Source organism: Lolium rigidum, chromosome 6 (genome assembly GCF_022539505.1).
Source record: "Lolium rigidum isolate FL_2022 chromosome 6, APGP_CSIRO_Lrig_0.1, whole genome shotgun sequence".
NCBI classification, from domain to species: Eukaryota; Viridiplantae; Streptophyta; class Magnoliopsida; order Poales; family Poaceae; genus Lolium; species Lolium rigidum.
The window spans coordinates 38,021,919-38,038,984 of record NC_061513.1 but is presented as its reverse complement, the minus strand read 5'-3'; positions in this window follow the sequence as shown (position 1 = coordinate 38,038,984).

The following is a 17,066-nucleotide window of genomic DNA, read 5'->3' as shown; positions in this document are numbered from 1 at the left end:
TATTGAGTTAACAGAGAACATACCCAGCACCACATCTGGTGCTTCCTGGGCTTCCTCGGCGTTCATGTGGTAGAGGCGACCTTCGCGGTTGTTCGGGTTGTTGGGGGCGAACTTCTTGCCGGTGGAGACACGGCGCTGCTGCTGAGCTGGTGCAGAGGTGTTGCCGGCGAGCTTGGCCAGCCTTTTGGGGCACTCATTGGAGAAGTGTCCCACAACTCCACATTCATAGCAGGTGATGGTGGACTTGTCCTTGGTCGCAACGGGGATGGAATTGCTTCCTGTCCTGGGTGCAGTGTTGGTGTTGTTGTTGTTGTTATGGTTGTGGTTGGGGGTTCGCGGCGGGGCGCGGTTGAAGTTGTTGTTGTGGTGTACATAGTTATTGTTGTGGTGGGGGCCTCCTGGCCTTGGGTTTCCTCCGCTCCGGTTCTGAAAACCGGGGCGCGACATCTGGTTTTGGGGCTTGGTGTTGCGGGGGTTGAAACCACCGCTTGAGCTGGGGCAAAACCGGGGGGTATTGCTGGGCCCACTTTGGTTCATCATGCGGCGTTTGCGGTTTTCATTTGCCTGGTGCATTTTGCCTTCCATCTGGATGGCAGAGTCCACAAGGGCTTCTAGGTCGGCGAAGGGGATGTTGACTAAGACTGTCTGCATCTCATCGTGCAGACCGTTGAGGAATCTCTCCTTTCTTTTCTCTGTGGTGTCGGTTTCATCGGGGCGTACCTTGACGGGGTGAGGAACATGTCGCGGTATTCTACCACCGACATTCTTCCTTGCTTCAGTTCCCTGAATTCATCCCTCATTTTCTTGATCAAACCTGGTGGCACATGATACTTGCTAAACTTGAGCTTGAAATCAGCCCAAGTCATCATCTGTCCGGCATTTAATGCACGGGCGCTTGTCCACCAAGCTCTTGCTGGTCCGGCTAGGTAGTGCGTAGCAAACAGCACCTTCTCATTCTCCTCTACTCCGGCTACCTCCAAGTTGTTTTCCATGGTTTGCAGCCAATCATCTGCATCTAAGGGTTCCTCCATCTTACTGAAGACAGGTGGGTTGGTGTTTTGGAAGTTCTTAAGTTTGGATCCAGGATGATCATGGTTTCCATGGCCCTGATTGGCGATTTGCTGCAGTCTTTGCTATGTTGGCTTGCCTTTCAGCCCTTTCATCTTCTCGGTCAGCCAACAGAGTTTGCAGTAATTGTAGCATTGCATCCTGGTTGCGGTTCGGAGGGGCCATCTGAACAGATAGATAGATCATGAGATGAGAGGGAATTTCTATGGCTTATTTTGAGTTAAGTTTAAACTTAAAACTTGAAATATTTCATGATGGACATAACACACATTTTATTTATTCACACAACATCACACATTACAGTTTAACACACTAAGGGTTTTAAGAACCCTTCTTCCACAAACTACGATACATGGTGCGGGATACAACTCACACCTACGTAAGTGAAGCTAGTGCAACTACTCCTCATCGTCTTCATCCACATCGATGGGAATGATCCCATCCTCCTCGGACTCCGAAACGCGTAGTCCTCCTCATCGGTGAACTCATCATCCTCAAAGTCGTTGTCGTCACTCGGGAAGTCATCGCCTCCCGGATGTCTTCTCCATCCTCCTCCATCTCATGGATCTGGTCCTGCTGGGTCCGGACAGTCACCTCCAAAGTGCGGATCTTCTCGCGAAGACGGCTGATAGTGGCATCCTTCTTGGCGCGCTGCAGGCGGAGTGACTTGCGGTCCTTGGCGAGCATCCTGATGGCCTCGGCATGATGAGCCAAAGCCATCTGGGCACGGTGGGCGTGGACACGCGTCAGCTCCAGGTCCTTCCGGGTCTCATGAAGCATAAAGTCCAAGTGCTGCACATGGATCTTGAGCACCGGGTGCGAAGAGAGTGCCATGGGTTCTCCCATGGTGTCGTGCCTCGCGAAGTAGGCGAAGCGGCTTCCCCGGAGTGCGGCGATGTTCTGTCCGCACACTCGGGCAAGTCCCTCCTTAAGGGCGTGAGCAAGACCGTCCACCCAGTTGTATGCCTTGAAGGAGAAAAGGATCCTCTCCGAGATGGGAGGCTCCGAGCTTCCCTTCAAGTCAGCGGTGATCATCCACTGCTGCTCCCCGGTGTGGGTGTCGTGGATCCGGACTCCGTGGAACTGGGGAGGTGGGCGTTCGAGCTTCTCGGACACCAGGTACAAGTCGCGCTCAAACACCAGACTTCCTCCGTTTTCCAGATCGTAGGTCTCCGTCTGGACGTAGGGCTCCATCTGAAAGTGAAAGGGATGAGTAAGTTAGAGAGGTGAACAAGTGTGGCAAAAAATTTAGATGGATTTAAAAGGAGGAGCATGGTCATCATTTGTTTTGAAAAGATCTTGTAGAGAAGCAAATGAGTAAGTTTTTCCAAGTATTCACTTCATTTGTTTTAGAAACTAAATTTTTCAGAACGTCCATTCTAAACTAGGGTCTCCTAAGGTCAAACAATGGCTCTGATACCAACTTGTCAACACCCGGATTTTTAAGTCCGGATGCCTATTATGTCATTCATCGCAATCCCAGGAATATTGTTGTTGCGAGACATAACAGTTGATACCATAAGTCATCATTCATTACATACCATCATGGTCTTACAAAAGGGGATCACATGATCCAATATTACACCAATAGTTGATCTATTGATCAACGAACAACATAGTAGCGGAAGCGTAATAGGAGTGGACTATCTATTCCACAGGCCAACGCTTGACGTCAGGCGACTCCTAGTTGTTGTAGACGTCTTGCTGACCGTCGTCCTCATACTGTTGCTCTTCTTCATATTCTGGCCATTTGAATAGCCGGGGACACGGCCAGTGAGTACTTTAAAGTACTCGCAAACTAATACCAAAGTAATCACTAACTATTTTAAAGAAAGGGTGCTAAGCTCTAGTTTTATTTGCATAAAGCCAATTTTAGTTCATAATCATTTCATATAGACTATTCATAAGTTAACTAACTCAAGTGGGAACATTAGTGTCATTCCCACAACTCAGTTGTGATTCACCATTACTCAGTATTCACCATTATTCATCATTCACCATTCATATTCCAGATTCTAATACTGGAAACTAGATGGCCTTTCCAACCGTCACGTATCCGTGGACACGGCTATTCGAATAGGTTTACACTCTGCGAGAGGTTGCACACTTGTGCCACAACATTTGATTTCATCCGTCGGGATTTCCCCGAATCATCGTATCACGATACGCGGATCATCAACCATAACCTTTCATTTACTAACCCTAGTATGAGCACCTCTCCCCATGAGCTTTGCCTCCCGGTGAAGACCAAGCTGTCAGCACTGGGAGCGCACGAGGCTTGGCCGGACAATTCACCTCAATTCACCTCATTTCTCAACAACGGAGGCAGCCTCGGCATAACCCCTATGATGTGTGTTCAGAGGGAACCCATACTAAGATACATAAACTTCTAGTTAAGCCCTACCCATAATCAGGTATTGTGGGGGTACTCAATTATTGGAAAGGTATCGCATCCAAACCAACATTAGTTTTTAATCAAAAATCACTATCTTCTCTTGGTCTTATTCACCTTCAAAATTCCTTGCATAATTTCATCATCATCATCTCATACCACAATGTTCCCCTCTAGAGTAGTCAATTTTAGGTATTTAGCACTAGCCACTAGTCATGAGGGGTGCTAACTTAGCTTGTTTGCAATAAACTAACTTTGATGATATTGTCCTACTCTAGATCAAGTGACTCATGAATCAAAAAGTACTTTGATAAAATAAAGTAGTAAAACTTGAAAGCAAAACTTGTAATAAAACTGGGATAGGCTTAGTAAAGATAAAACAAAATGGTGGGGTGCTTTGCTCTTGGGAGCTTTGCACTTTGTAAGTGTGTTAGCTTGCCTTGGTTGTTGTACTGATCAAAGTGGTCTTCCTCTCCTTGAGTGTAGACCTCCTCCTCCTCAGCGTACTCCTCGGTACTAGCGTCTAAATACGAGTATAATACACACAATCACCACACAACTCAAATACTAAGCTAAGCACACACATGAATCACTCTTACTAGGCTATCATAGTAACATGCTTATTAAGTGAATTGATTTAATTATTATTCTTAAAAGAATAATTTCTTCTCATATAAATATAGATTTGTATTTCTATTTAGTTCTTGAGAGAGAATAATTTCCCCTCATTAAGTCTTATTAAAATTTAATTTCCTCAATTAATATCATATGACCTAGGTTGACCAAGGTCAACCTCTTCATAATCATTATTTGGGAAAAAGATTTAAATGAGGTATATCACCTCATGCCTTTTAATAACTCTTGATTAATGATTTAATATCATCAACTAATTTAATATGAGGTTTTAATTGGACCATGGTCTCTTCCTCATATTAACCTAGTTGAGACAAGATTTAAATGAGAGAGATGCTCTCATACATATTAATAATGGGTAAGCTCATTTAAAAAGTATTTTAAATAGCCTTAGGGCCAATTTTTAACCAAGGATATGATCATACAAACAACTATGCAATATTTTTACATATTAAGATAGATATATTGAAATATGATTTTTGGGAGTTGGTTTCAACTTAAAATCATTTTTATTCAATTTTTAATAATTAATTGAAGTGGAAAAAGGCCATGCCTTGTTTATTTTCTCAGATTTATTCGACAAACAATCTAGGGTTGGAACCAGTGTAGTTTTGTAGATATTTTCACAAGGTTTCCAGATATATAAAATTTGTCAAATTTGGTTTGGTAGATTTTATTCTATTTAATTTTGAAAACAGCATCTGAGAGTAATTACCAAAATTCGAAAATTAATATTTGAATTCACTGGGCTGGCAGGAAACGTTAACGGGCTAAGCGAGAGGAGGAAGGGAATGGGCCGGCCCGATAGCGCGTCCAACGCCACGGCCAACTGACAAGGTGGGGGCCACGCGTCAGTGAGATTTACTCACCGAATCGGTACGGGACGTGTGGAGCGTTGGATCAGGCGATGATCCGACGGTGGAGGGTTGTCGTCATCGACGGCGAGAAGCAGCAGCAGGCACGGCGGAGGTAGGGGTCGGAGCGGCCGTCGTAGCTCCGGCGAGCTGCCGGAGTGGTGCGCGGCTACGTTGTCAACGACGGCGAACTCGACGGTGGTCTTGGGAGAGCTTGGGGTGGACTAAATCGTCGGCGAGTGGGTGGTGTACTGGCGGGCTACTCCGGCCAAATTCCGGCGAAGGAGGGGTGAATCAGAGAGGGGAAGAGGGATTGGCGAGCCAGAGGAGTGAGGGGAAGCGAATGGTGTGGAGTTTGGAGGCTGGGTGGTGCTTCTTTTATAGCAGCAAGGGGTGCTGCGGCTCTGGCGGTGACCTCATCGTCGGCGACGATGCTACAGCGACGCAGGGGCACTGGCGATGATGCACGCGGGCAGGCGACGTCCTGGCGATGACGTGAAGCGTGATTGCGTTGAAAACGAGGCACAGGCGAGCTCGTCATCGTCCTCACGAGTTGGGTGTCCGTGGCGGACGTCGTCGGCGTGGACAAGGGGCACGGCGTTCCCGCGGGCCAATGGCCGTGTCTGGGCGGCTCACGGTGTCGTCGTGGAGCGTTTGGCGCTGAGAGGGGAGGCAGGGGTCAACGGAGGCGATGGCGCGACGACGTGGCCGGCGCGTTCTGGAGCGTGCCAGTGCACGCTCTGTCGTGCGCGTGCACGTTCAGGCGTGCTCGGGCGCGCATGGTCCGGTGCGTGTGGTGCATGATTTGATCGGGGCTGGTGTTCAGTCGACGCAGGGGAATGTGGAGCACATGCTGGACATGGTTTGGCACGTTGGAGAGGGCCAGGGGTAGAGATGGCATGATGAGCTCATGCCATGCCACGACATGGCATGGTTTGCATCTGTTGATGATGCAATTGTGTACCCAAGTTTGTCTGGTGTGCTTGGCAGGGTAGAGGGAGGTCAATGAGGGACAGAGGATGACCTAGGGTCGATGAGGAAGGCCAAGAACTGCTGGACATAACCATGTCCCGAGTTGGCAGGGTGGTGCTCACCACCTGCTCGATGAAATGGCCGCAAGAGATCTACATTCAAATTTTTGGATGAAATTTGGTGGGTTTGCATGGAATAATATTTGGAATGGTTTGGTAGTGGTGGTGGTCAAAGTTGAATTAGTTTGCAAAAAAACAAAATGGGTATGATCTTCACATTGATTTAAAGTCCTCACTTGTCACCCTTTTTTTTGGTCAACCTAGTCAACTCTAGCCAGGGTGGTCAACATGAAAGTTTATCACCTTGACATGGTCTTGGATGACCTGGCTTTGGTTGACCAAGTTTAGTTTAAGAAATGATTTAATCGAGAGGGTAAAGAGGGGATCATGTTAAAAAGTGCACAAATGACCATCATCACATGTGAGATGGTTTTGAGTTCAAATTTGATTTAATTTTGGTTTCTTTGATGCATTTAGGTTTGTTTGAGTTATATAAGCATTTTAGAAACAAAAGATCAAGCCATGGTGGCCTTTGGTGATGATTTGCATATTTGACCTATGTGTATGAGAGGGTTTTAGATCCACTTTGGTATTTCTTTTATTTTTCTCAAAGAGGGGTGTGATGATCATATATTAGGGTTTATTAGCAAGTGATAATTGTATCAACACTCATCATGGCAAAAGCACCAAAGAAAATCACTCATATGCATGAACTTGTATGTGACACCATATGCATATAAAAAGTTTTTGTTTGTTGCAAATTTTGAGTACTTGATCTCTCCTAGATTTCATTATTGTTAAAACTTGGGATGTTACACCAGAGTGGCGAGGATCTTCTTCGAATTGGGCTTTGTCGCTTTAATTAGCGACTGCCACTTCTTCGTCTCAATTTTCCCCGTGTCGCCAACCTTGGACCAGTCGATCTGTTGCTGACTTTCGGCAATCAAAGCCATGGTACCTTCGACGCCAACCTTTAGTCCTTCTTGACGAACTTGGAGTCCAAGGTCTTCTTTGCCATTGAAGCACTGGGCAAGATCAATGAAAGTCGTAGGTTGCTCCTTCTTGTGGAAGAAATAGGGGAAGAGCCGCGATAGGCCAGCTTCAGCTTCATCTAATCCGTTACGAGCTTCCGTCCCGTGAATTTCGAGGAGAGAAAGCGCATCGAGAAGCTCATCATCTTCCGGATTTTCCAGCTCATATTCTTGATGTGTCCTCCCTGCTTAAAGCATAAATACAAAGAAGGTTATCGAAAAGAAAAAAGGAGGGAGACCAAAACACGAAGTGAGAAAACACCAAGGGTGTGAGAACTTACTAACAAAACGTCGACTTTGAGTTTCTAGTCGACTGAGGATCTCCTCTTCTCGAGGAGAATGCTGAGCTACATTCTCCTCCAAGGCCCTTTTTTCGTCGCCGAGTCTTTTTTCAAGATCCTCGACAGTTTTTGTGTGCGTACTCTCGCTATGTTCTAACTCAATAGCGAGGGCGTCAGCATGTTTGTTGGCTTCTGCCAGTTTCTCTGCCAACATAAAGACAGATAAGCACCGATAGTAACAGGAAAAACTCGACAAAGAAAGCTGGATAGGACGAGTGAGTACCTTCAAGTTCGCGGGCGTAATCACGGTACCCGATAAATTGGGTACCAAAGCGGACGAGCTCTTTCATAAAAGGCTGGAGAGATTACAATGAAAAAAGGATCAATATAGGAAGAAGCAAAAGTTGATATCAAGGAGAAAAAGAAGAAAATTTCAAGCAAAAAGTGAATACAGAACAATTTACCTCTTCCATCAGAGAAGTCGAGGAACAACCAGTTAATATGGTTGGTTCCTTGGTTGTTTCTACCCTAGCTCTCTTCGGGGAAGGAGCTTGGGGGCTTTGAGATGGTCTTGGGTGTTCAAGGTTTTGCGGCGGAGGGGAAGCTTCGTCGCCATCAGGACGAGCTTCTGAAACAACCAAAGTATGAGACGTGCTCGTTCGGGCAGTCTCGTCAACAGGTGCATCTCCCTCTTCATCGTCACTATTATAAATATAGCGACAAGATAAAATAGCAAGCTCAAAAACATCGACAAAGGGAAAATACAGTACATAGCAATTCCAAAAAACTTACGAGCTGACGAGTGCAGCACCGTAAAGATCCAAAGTTTCTTCCTCGGCATCAAGTGCAGATTTTCCGGCACGGGAAGTATTAACTTTGGAGGTGCCGGAGTCAATGGCTTCATCCCTTTTCCTTTTGCCCTTTGGAGAAGCAGCAGGAAGAGATGAGCGCGTCGACGAAGAAACTTCTGCCTCAGTCTCTTTTTCAAGTGAAGCCGCAGATTTGTGGGAATCCCCGGCTCCACTTTCAGGGCGAGAAGTACCCTGGTTGTCGTCGGTGACAACGGCCCCTTCTTCGACTTCCCCACCTTCGGGAAGGGGAGGAAGAGAAGACAGAACAAGGTGACCCTGTAGAAAGTAAAGAAAATCGACAAAATAGTTATATTTCCCTATAAGTAAAAATAGTCGACATAAAAATTCGAGAAGAAGGAACAATAGCGGCGAAAAACAAAATACCTCGGGAAGAGGATTGGCGCGACAAAATGGCGCAACCTTGCAAGAAGTTGGAATGGTGTCTTTCTTGCTAAGCTTGGAGATTCTTCGGATTAGCTTCTCCAAATCTTTTGCGAAAAGATCCGTGGAGAGCCTCTCGACATCTTCATCACCAGCATACATCCAAAGGGGATTTTTTCGAGCTTGCAGAGGCTGCATTCTAATCCTAAGAAAGTAAGCTGTGATTTGGATACCCGAAAGCTCCTTGCCTCGGGTAGTCTGAAGTTCACGGATGCGAGTCATCAGCGCCTCTGTCGCCAATTTTTCTTCTTCAGAAGCTTCGGCATCCCAGGAGCGGCGGCGAAGAATTTTAGCCTTCCCGTCAAAAGGGGCGATGTTGTACTCCATCGAGTCAGAACTTTCCTCGTGCACATACAGGCACCTTTTGCGCCAGCCTTGGACAGAGTCAGGAAATTTGACGTCGAAGTAATTGACGTCAGAACGAACACAGATGACGACGCCGCCGATATTATAGGCGACGCCGTGAGAGCCATTACGGCGGAGGCAAAAGATGCGTTTCCACAGAGCCCAGTTAGGTTGGACTCCAAGAAAGCATTCGCACAATGTGATAAAAATCGACACGTGCAAGATGGAATTGGGCGTCAGCTGATGAAGCTGAAGCCCATAAACAAAAAGAAGACCCCGGAGAAACTCGTGGATAGGAGGAGAAAGACCGCGGATAAGATGGTCAACGAAACTAACCCGATACTCCATCGGAGGCTTGGGGTAGCTTTCCTCGCGGGGGAAGCGCAGTGCATCCTTCTTTTTGGTGAATCCCAACCTCTTCAGCAGGTTCATGTCTTGATTGGAGATCTTGGATCTCTCCCACTCCAGATCTTCGGCGGCCATTGGAGGTTGTTGGAGCGCTGGAGTATGCGTGTCGTGGGGAAGATGAATCCTACTAGAGGAGAGTAGAACAACACAGGCTTGGAGGAGCGCACGAGGCAATGAGCGCAATGGAGGATTTGTGGCAGAGGCGCAGATGGGCGGAGTGAGCGAAAGTGACAGAGGAAGAAGATGATGCAATTAAATAGAGGTGCGGTGAATCGACGCAGCCATTCGATGAAAAATTTACGGCGTAGATGGATTACACGTGGACAAGGGGTAAAAATGGCTTTTCACTGAGAAAAGAAAAGACAGAGGGCACAGTACGTGCGCCAGAAAAAGTGGAGGACGTGTGTCCCCCACTTGCACGACGTGTCAATCAGATGGGGAATTTGGACCCACAAGGCAGTGAGAGGAGCGGTTTTCGCATATTTCCAATACAGAAATCGTGGCTATCATCAGCAATGACGTCATCATGGTAAAAGAAAAGCTCGACTATGAAGTTAGGAGAGATTATCGACAACGCAAGATGATTTTGAGAGCCTTTGATCAAATACAAGTTTTTGCCCAAATGCTCGGGGGCTACTTTGGAAAAACAGAAAATTTCGAGTATGACAAGATAGAAATGGCGAGAGCCTATGATCAAATTTAAGCATTTGTTCATAGCCTCGGGGGCTACTCCCATCGGGAGCGCTGGTCGCGCACCCGATAGATACAAAAATATCGAGAAAGATTATAAATATAGCGGCAGAGGGTACTAATCTGTGGAGCCTACACCCAAGCACAAGTTCTTGGCTGTAGCCTCGGGGGCTACTCCCATCGGGAACGCTGTTCGCGTGCCCGATGAATCTTGATTAAAATAAAGAAACAGAAGTGAGTATATTTCGAGTTACACAGATAACTCTACATATACTCCCATCGGGAAGGCAAAATAAGTCATCAAATATGACTCGATAAAATGTGCTATTCCAACAGCCGAAAAGCACTCGACAATATATTCTCAGAGCGCTAAAAGTCGCGATAAAATCTCTGAATGCCGCAAAACGTTGCGAAGGTAAGACCCCAGATCCGTTCTGAGCGGCGTGGCACCGTCTCTGACGGCGGATTGCTACTTTTTTTCCGTATCAACAGATGCGAAGAAAAATCCTAACGGACGCGTTAGGTACCCGATAAAATATGACTGGGACTCGACAGAATGGTAAGACCTTAAGCGGCACCTGTCGAAGTTTACACCGGTATCCCGAGATCATGTCCGGGAGGTGATCTTGAAGTAGGTTTTTGCGGATTGCCACTAGAGCAGTTAACTAGTACCTGATCCGTCAGATGAACTAGCCCCAACTACCGTTATCCCTGTACAAAATAGTGTTTGCATGTCGAAAGATTATATAATGAGTAAAGTTGGAGATTTTCCCTGATTCTTCGATTCAAGAAAAATCTCGGGGGCTACTGACATAGGCATCCCCAATGGGCCTGCCAAAGATGGTACCCGGGTTTTATTAAAGGCCCATGATTCGAAGAATAAGAAGACTTGGAAGCCCATTTAGTGTTAAGGAAAGATAGTTTGTATTAGGAAAGATAGAGATTTGTAATCTTACGGGTTGGGTACGAAACCCTCCCGAACTTTGTAACTTGTGTATGACGAAACCCTCGGCTCCACCCTCTATATAAGGGGGAGTCGAGGGACGAAGAAAGGATCGAAATCTACTGTCAACATAACCCTAGTTTTCACAATCGTCGAGTACTTTTCGGCTGAAACCTTCGAGATCTACTTGCCCTCTACTTCTAGCAAAACCCTAGTCTACAATCTGTAGGCATTGACAAATTAATCCTTTGTCAGCGTCAGCTGGTGAAGCTGAAGCCCATAAACAAAGAGAAGACCGCGAAGAAACTCATGAATAGGAGGGGAAAGACCGCGGATGAGATGATCAACGAAACTAACCCGGTACTCCATTGGAGGAGATGGGTAGCTTTCCTCGTGGGGGAAGCGCATTGCGTCATTCTTCTTGGTGAACCCTAGCCTCTTCAGCAGGTTCATGTCCTGGTTGGAGATCTTGGATCTCTCCCACTCCAAATCTTCGGTGGCCATTGGGGATTGTTGGAACGCTGTGCTAGGTGTGTCGCGAGGGTGATGATTTCCACTAGAATGGAGAAGAATAGCACGAGCTTGGAGGAGCGTACAAAGCAATGAGCGCAATGGAGGATTTTTGCAGATGAACAGAAGTACGGCGCAGGTGAAAGTGTTGATTGAGGAAGACGATGACCTTATATGCAGGTGCGGTGAAACGACGCACCGTTGGATGAAGAAATTATGGACAGATGATGTACACGTAGTCAAGGGGTAAAAGGTAATTTCATTATGACGAGAAATTACAGGACCTGCAGTACATGTGCCAGTAAAAGCAGGAGACGTGTGTCCCCCACTTGCACGACGTGTCCATCGGACAGGGAATCTGGACCCACGAGGCAGTGAGAGGAGCGGTTTTCGCATGTTTCCAATACAGTAATCGTGGCTATCATCAGCAATGACGTCACTGAGGTAAAAGAAAAACTCGACTAAGAAGCCTGGTGAAAATATCGACAACGCAAGATTATTTTGAGAGTCTTTGATCAAATACAAGTTTTTGCCCAAATGATCGGGGGCTACTTTGAAAAAATAGAAAACTTCGAATATGACAAGATAGAAATGGCGAGAGCCTATGACCAAATGCAAGCATTTGTTCATAGCCTCGGGGGCTACTCCCATCGGGAGCGCTGGTCGCGCACCCGATAGATATATAAAAAAAACTCGGGAAGGATTACCAATATAGTGGCAGAAGATATTAATCTGTGGAGCCTACACCCAAGCACAAGTTCTTGGCTGTAGCCTCGGGGGCTACTCCCATCGGGAACGCTGTTCGCGTGCCCGATGAATTTCGATAAAAAGAAAGAAAAAGAAGTGAGTATATTTCGAGTTATACAGATAACTCTACATATACTCCCATCGGGAAGACAAAATAAGTCATCAAATATGACTTGATAAAATGTGCTATTCCAACAGCCGAAAAGCACTCGACAATATATTCTCAGAGCGCTAAAAGTCGCAAATAATCTCTGAATGCCGCAAAACTTTGCGAAGGTAAGACCCCGGATCCGTTCTGAGCGGCGTGGCACCGTCTTTGACGGCGGTTTGCTACTTTTTTCCGTATCAACAGATACGAAGAAAAATCCTAACGGACGCGTTAGGTACCCGATAAAATATAACTGGGACTCGACAGAATGGTAAGACCTTAAGCGGCACCTGTCGAAGTTTACACCAGTATCCCGAGATCATGTCCAGGGACGTGATCTTGAAGTAGGTTTTTGCGGATTGCCACTAGAGCAGTTAACTAGTACCGATCCGTCAGATGAACTAGCCCCAACTACCGTTATCCCTGTACAAAATAATATTTGCATATCGAAAGGTTATGTAATGAGTAAAGTTGGAGATTTTCCCTGATTCTTCGATTCAAGAAAAATCTCGGGGGCTACTGACATAGGCATCCCCAATGGGCCTGCCAAAGATGGTACCCGGGGATTACTGAAGGCCCAGGACTCGAGGAATAAGAAGATTCGGAAGCCCATTTAGTGTTAACGAAAGATAGATTGTATTAGGAAATATAGAGACTTGTAATCTTACGGGTTGGGTACGAAACCCTCCCGAACTCTGTAACTTGTGTATTACGAAACCCTCGGCTCCACCCTCTATATAAGGGGGAGTCGAGGGACGAAGAAAGGATCGAATCTATTGTCAACAAAACCCTAGTTTTCATAATCAGCGAGTACTTTTCGGCTGAAACCTTCGAGATCTACTTGCCCTCTACTTCCAGCAAAACCCTAGTCTATGATCTGTAGGCATTGACAAATTAATCCTTTGTCACCTATGGAGTTATATTGTGGAAAAGCTCTAAAATGACAAATATGGCATCATTAAATGATGCAACTAATTATGTGGCATGTTATGCGGCTATATGGCAGGTTGTATGTCAAAATGTATTTCCCGAAATTAAGGTGGTAGACAGCATTTCAAAACCACTTACTGCAATATGAACACACGGTCTTCTATGCGAGTAAAAACAAAGTCAAATGGTGTTGCTAAAACCATTGACAATATTATTGATGTTGTGAAAGATAGAATCCAGGATCAAACTATTGATATTGAACCTATAAATATGATTTGTATGTTTTTTTTGTGTGGATGCGTTAACGAAAGGCTTACCATCCAGTATTTTTATGAGGATGTTGCTGGCATAAGATTACTGGAAGCCAAATAATTCTAGAATAAAGGGACCACTAAAGGAACTACTTCCAGTAAGTAACATGTTATCCATTTCGAGATAGGATGTTATGCTATAAGTGTTGAGCTTCGGTAGCATTTCATTAGCCGTTGTAACACCTCACTTTGGTTTATCATTCCTATGGAGAATGGGCGAATAAGGTTAAAACTAACGATCAAAGGTGAGAATGTTGGGTTGATCTGTTAGTTTAACAGATAAAAGAGAAAAGTCAAAAGAATAACGCAAGATTAAAGTAGGGCCTACATGACCAACGCAGGACCTTTTCACCTAGGTGACTTTTTCTCGTACACGTCCTGATTGGGGGCATCGATAACCAACAGGTGGTTTTTGTCCTCTGTCATACTGGACCAAATATAAGGGAGGAGTCAGGTAGCAACGCAAGTTGACTAGATCACGATGTGCTACAACTGCTCCACGATATTCCCTCACTCTACCGATCTAGGGAGGCCAAAAGTGACGGGAAGACTATTCCCACCGATAGGCATCCAAAGAGAGGTGTGCCAGCCGCGTTCTAGATGACTACATGGAAGTGTAGATCATCTTCATTAACCACGGCATGGCCTACACCATACCTGCATCGAGGAGGCACGGGAATCCTCCAATTACCTGTAAGTTAATCTCATAATCTTTGTTAGGTTCTTTAAAGCATGATCATTTTACGTTTAATATTTCCCTAATGATGAATTAAGTTCTATCACATGTTAATCACCACAATTCCAGATTGCAACAATTCCATAAGCACGTCACGCGCGCATCAATAGAACACCTTGATGGCCTTTTCGTTCACCACCCATCCTTCCATCTCGAGGGTTAATTCCTTCTGAGTCCGCAGCGGCCCCTCGGAGAATTCGCAGAAGAGCTTCTCAAGAGCAGCGGCGTTGCGGAGCAAGAACCTGGCCAGCGTCCTCTCGGCCCTGCCGCCTTGGTAATGCACCAGTTTGATCCGCCTTACCGTGCTCCTGAGGCAGGGCGGGAGCGGGATGGCCGCCAGCTGATCGGAGTCGATCGTGTCGTACTTGTTGTGGTGGAGATTGTGCACCTCTAGGAGCTCCGTCTCCTTGCGGTCGTGGGAGTAGTGCTGGCGATTGATCCGGGACGATGACTCGGGAGGTGCTGCTTCGAAGAAGAGGGCCAGGAGCTCAAGGTGAGGGGCTTGCGAGAGGATTGTGCACGTCGCGGCGACGAGGTCCGTGCCAGTGCCGTCTCGCGGTACACGTCCGAACAGCTGGAGGTTGCGGAGGGCCTGGAACGCCGGCAGAGCCACGAAGCAGGACCCCATGTGAGCGGCGCGGAGCTGCAGGCGTTTCGTGGTCGATGCGAACGGCTGCAGGAACGAACTGAGCGCGGCGAGCTGCTCCGACGTTGTTGCCTCCTCCTCGAGGCAGACCGCGCAGACGTCGACCTTGCACGACGTGATGGACAGCAAACCGCCGCGCACGGCGAGGAACGAGTTGCTGGGGACAACGCCACGGTACTCGAATGAGCGGAGCTCTGACGCGTCCACGGTGACGGTGGCAAGCTTGTGGCAGCACAGGAGGGCGAGCCGGCGGAGGCACCTGTTGTCGAGGAGCGACAACATTGTCAGCGTGGCGCAGGCCTCGAGGGTTAGGTCCGCGAGGCGCGAGCAGGCAGAGATAAACTTTTGCACGTGCTCCTCCTCGTCAGGGACGTGGGTGAGGCCGAGCGCCTGGAGCGACGGCAGGCTGACAGCCTCCGGCGGGGAGAGCCTGCAGGAGGCTAGGTGTAGCGATCGCAGCGCCGCGCAGGAGAATAGACGCCTGGGGACGGTGTACACTGCAGGCGGGCGACTCCACCACCGAGAAGCCATCTCGTCCACACTAGAGGCGACATCGTCGTCCTCGTCGACACCCTCGGGGTCAGCGGGAGTCTTCCCGTCGTCCTCCTCCTCCTCGTCGTCAGAGCCAGCGACAGCGACAGCGTGGCGGTAGGGGTCGGGGCGGCTGCAGACGGGGACGCGGCGCACGCGGAGGTATAGCTTGAGATCGGGGGCAGCGTGCTTCATGGCATAAGTGAGCCACTGGTCCACAGTGAAGGCGTCGATGCCGGCGTAGCTCTCCATGGCGACGCGGAGTGCGCGCAGCGGCGCGGATGCGGCGGCTGGTGCTGGTCGGAGGCTGCGGGCGATGAGGGCTGCATTGACGAGGGCTGTGAAGGGCGGCTTCGGGTCGGTCTCTCGACGGCGGTATCCCTCGTCGTCGTACTCGGGGATGGGTGCTTCCGGCTCTTCCATGGAGACGGTGTGGACACTGGCGAAGATGTCCCGCCACCGCGACGAGAGCACGGCGGCGCGCGCGGCCTCCTTGGTGTCGAGGAAGGAGAGTATGTGGCCGAGCACGCTGTCGCCGAGCATGCTTATCCGGTCGTCGCACTGGCGAAGATGCTTATCCGGCCGAGCACTGGCGAAGATGTCCCGCCACCGCGACGAGAGCACGGCGGCACGCGCGGCCTCCTTGGTGTCGAGGAAGGAGAGTATGTGGCCGAGCACGCTGTCGCCGAGCATGCTTATCCGGTCGTCACGCCCCGGTCCGGCGTGGCCGGCGTTCAGCTGATGATCCATCGCAAGGTGGAGACAGGCGTGCGATCTCCGGATCTGGGTCTCTGGGAACGTTTATGTGTCGGGATAGGATGAGAACCGACGTTGCCTTTGGATACGGATACCCGACATATTATGCTGTTTATTGTAGATCGGTAGAAGAAAAAAGGAATACGTATCATGTACGTACACGTGCGTTCGAGTCATCACGAGTCCGGACTAGCTCCGGACCCAACCATTCATGGAAAATGAAAAGTAACATTTATTATTTTTGGGAGGATAGGGTTTAGGGTTTTTTCCTCTCTTTTCGCTTATCATTTTCTTCCCCTCGCGCAGCTTATCTTTTTCTTCCCCCCACGCATGGCCGGCTACGGAAGCCACCGGTCTGCCCACGCTTGTTGCCCTCCACCAGCCCACGGAAGCCAGAGGTGGCAGCAGTCAATCGGATGATGGTGGCAATCAATCCGACGGAATTGGCCAGAATCGATCCCGGGCAGCGAAGCATTGGTTGGAGGCTGCAGGCTCCATTTTGGGCTCGGGAAGACGAGGTTGGGCGGCAGAAGGTTCGACATGGGCACGAGAGGTGGCGGTGGAGGCGAGACGACGACCGTTGAGGGGCGGTGGCGGGAGACAACGGCGACGGGGCCGGTGGCGGGAGACATCGGCGACGGGGGCGGTGGCGGGAGACGACAACGACGGGGGCGGTGGGGCTCGAATGGAAACTAAATGATGCAGCAGTTTGTGCTCTCCCATGTTGTTTCGCAAGTTTTACGAAGTGCCTCTTGACTTCGTATATATACAAAGCCGAGAGGC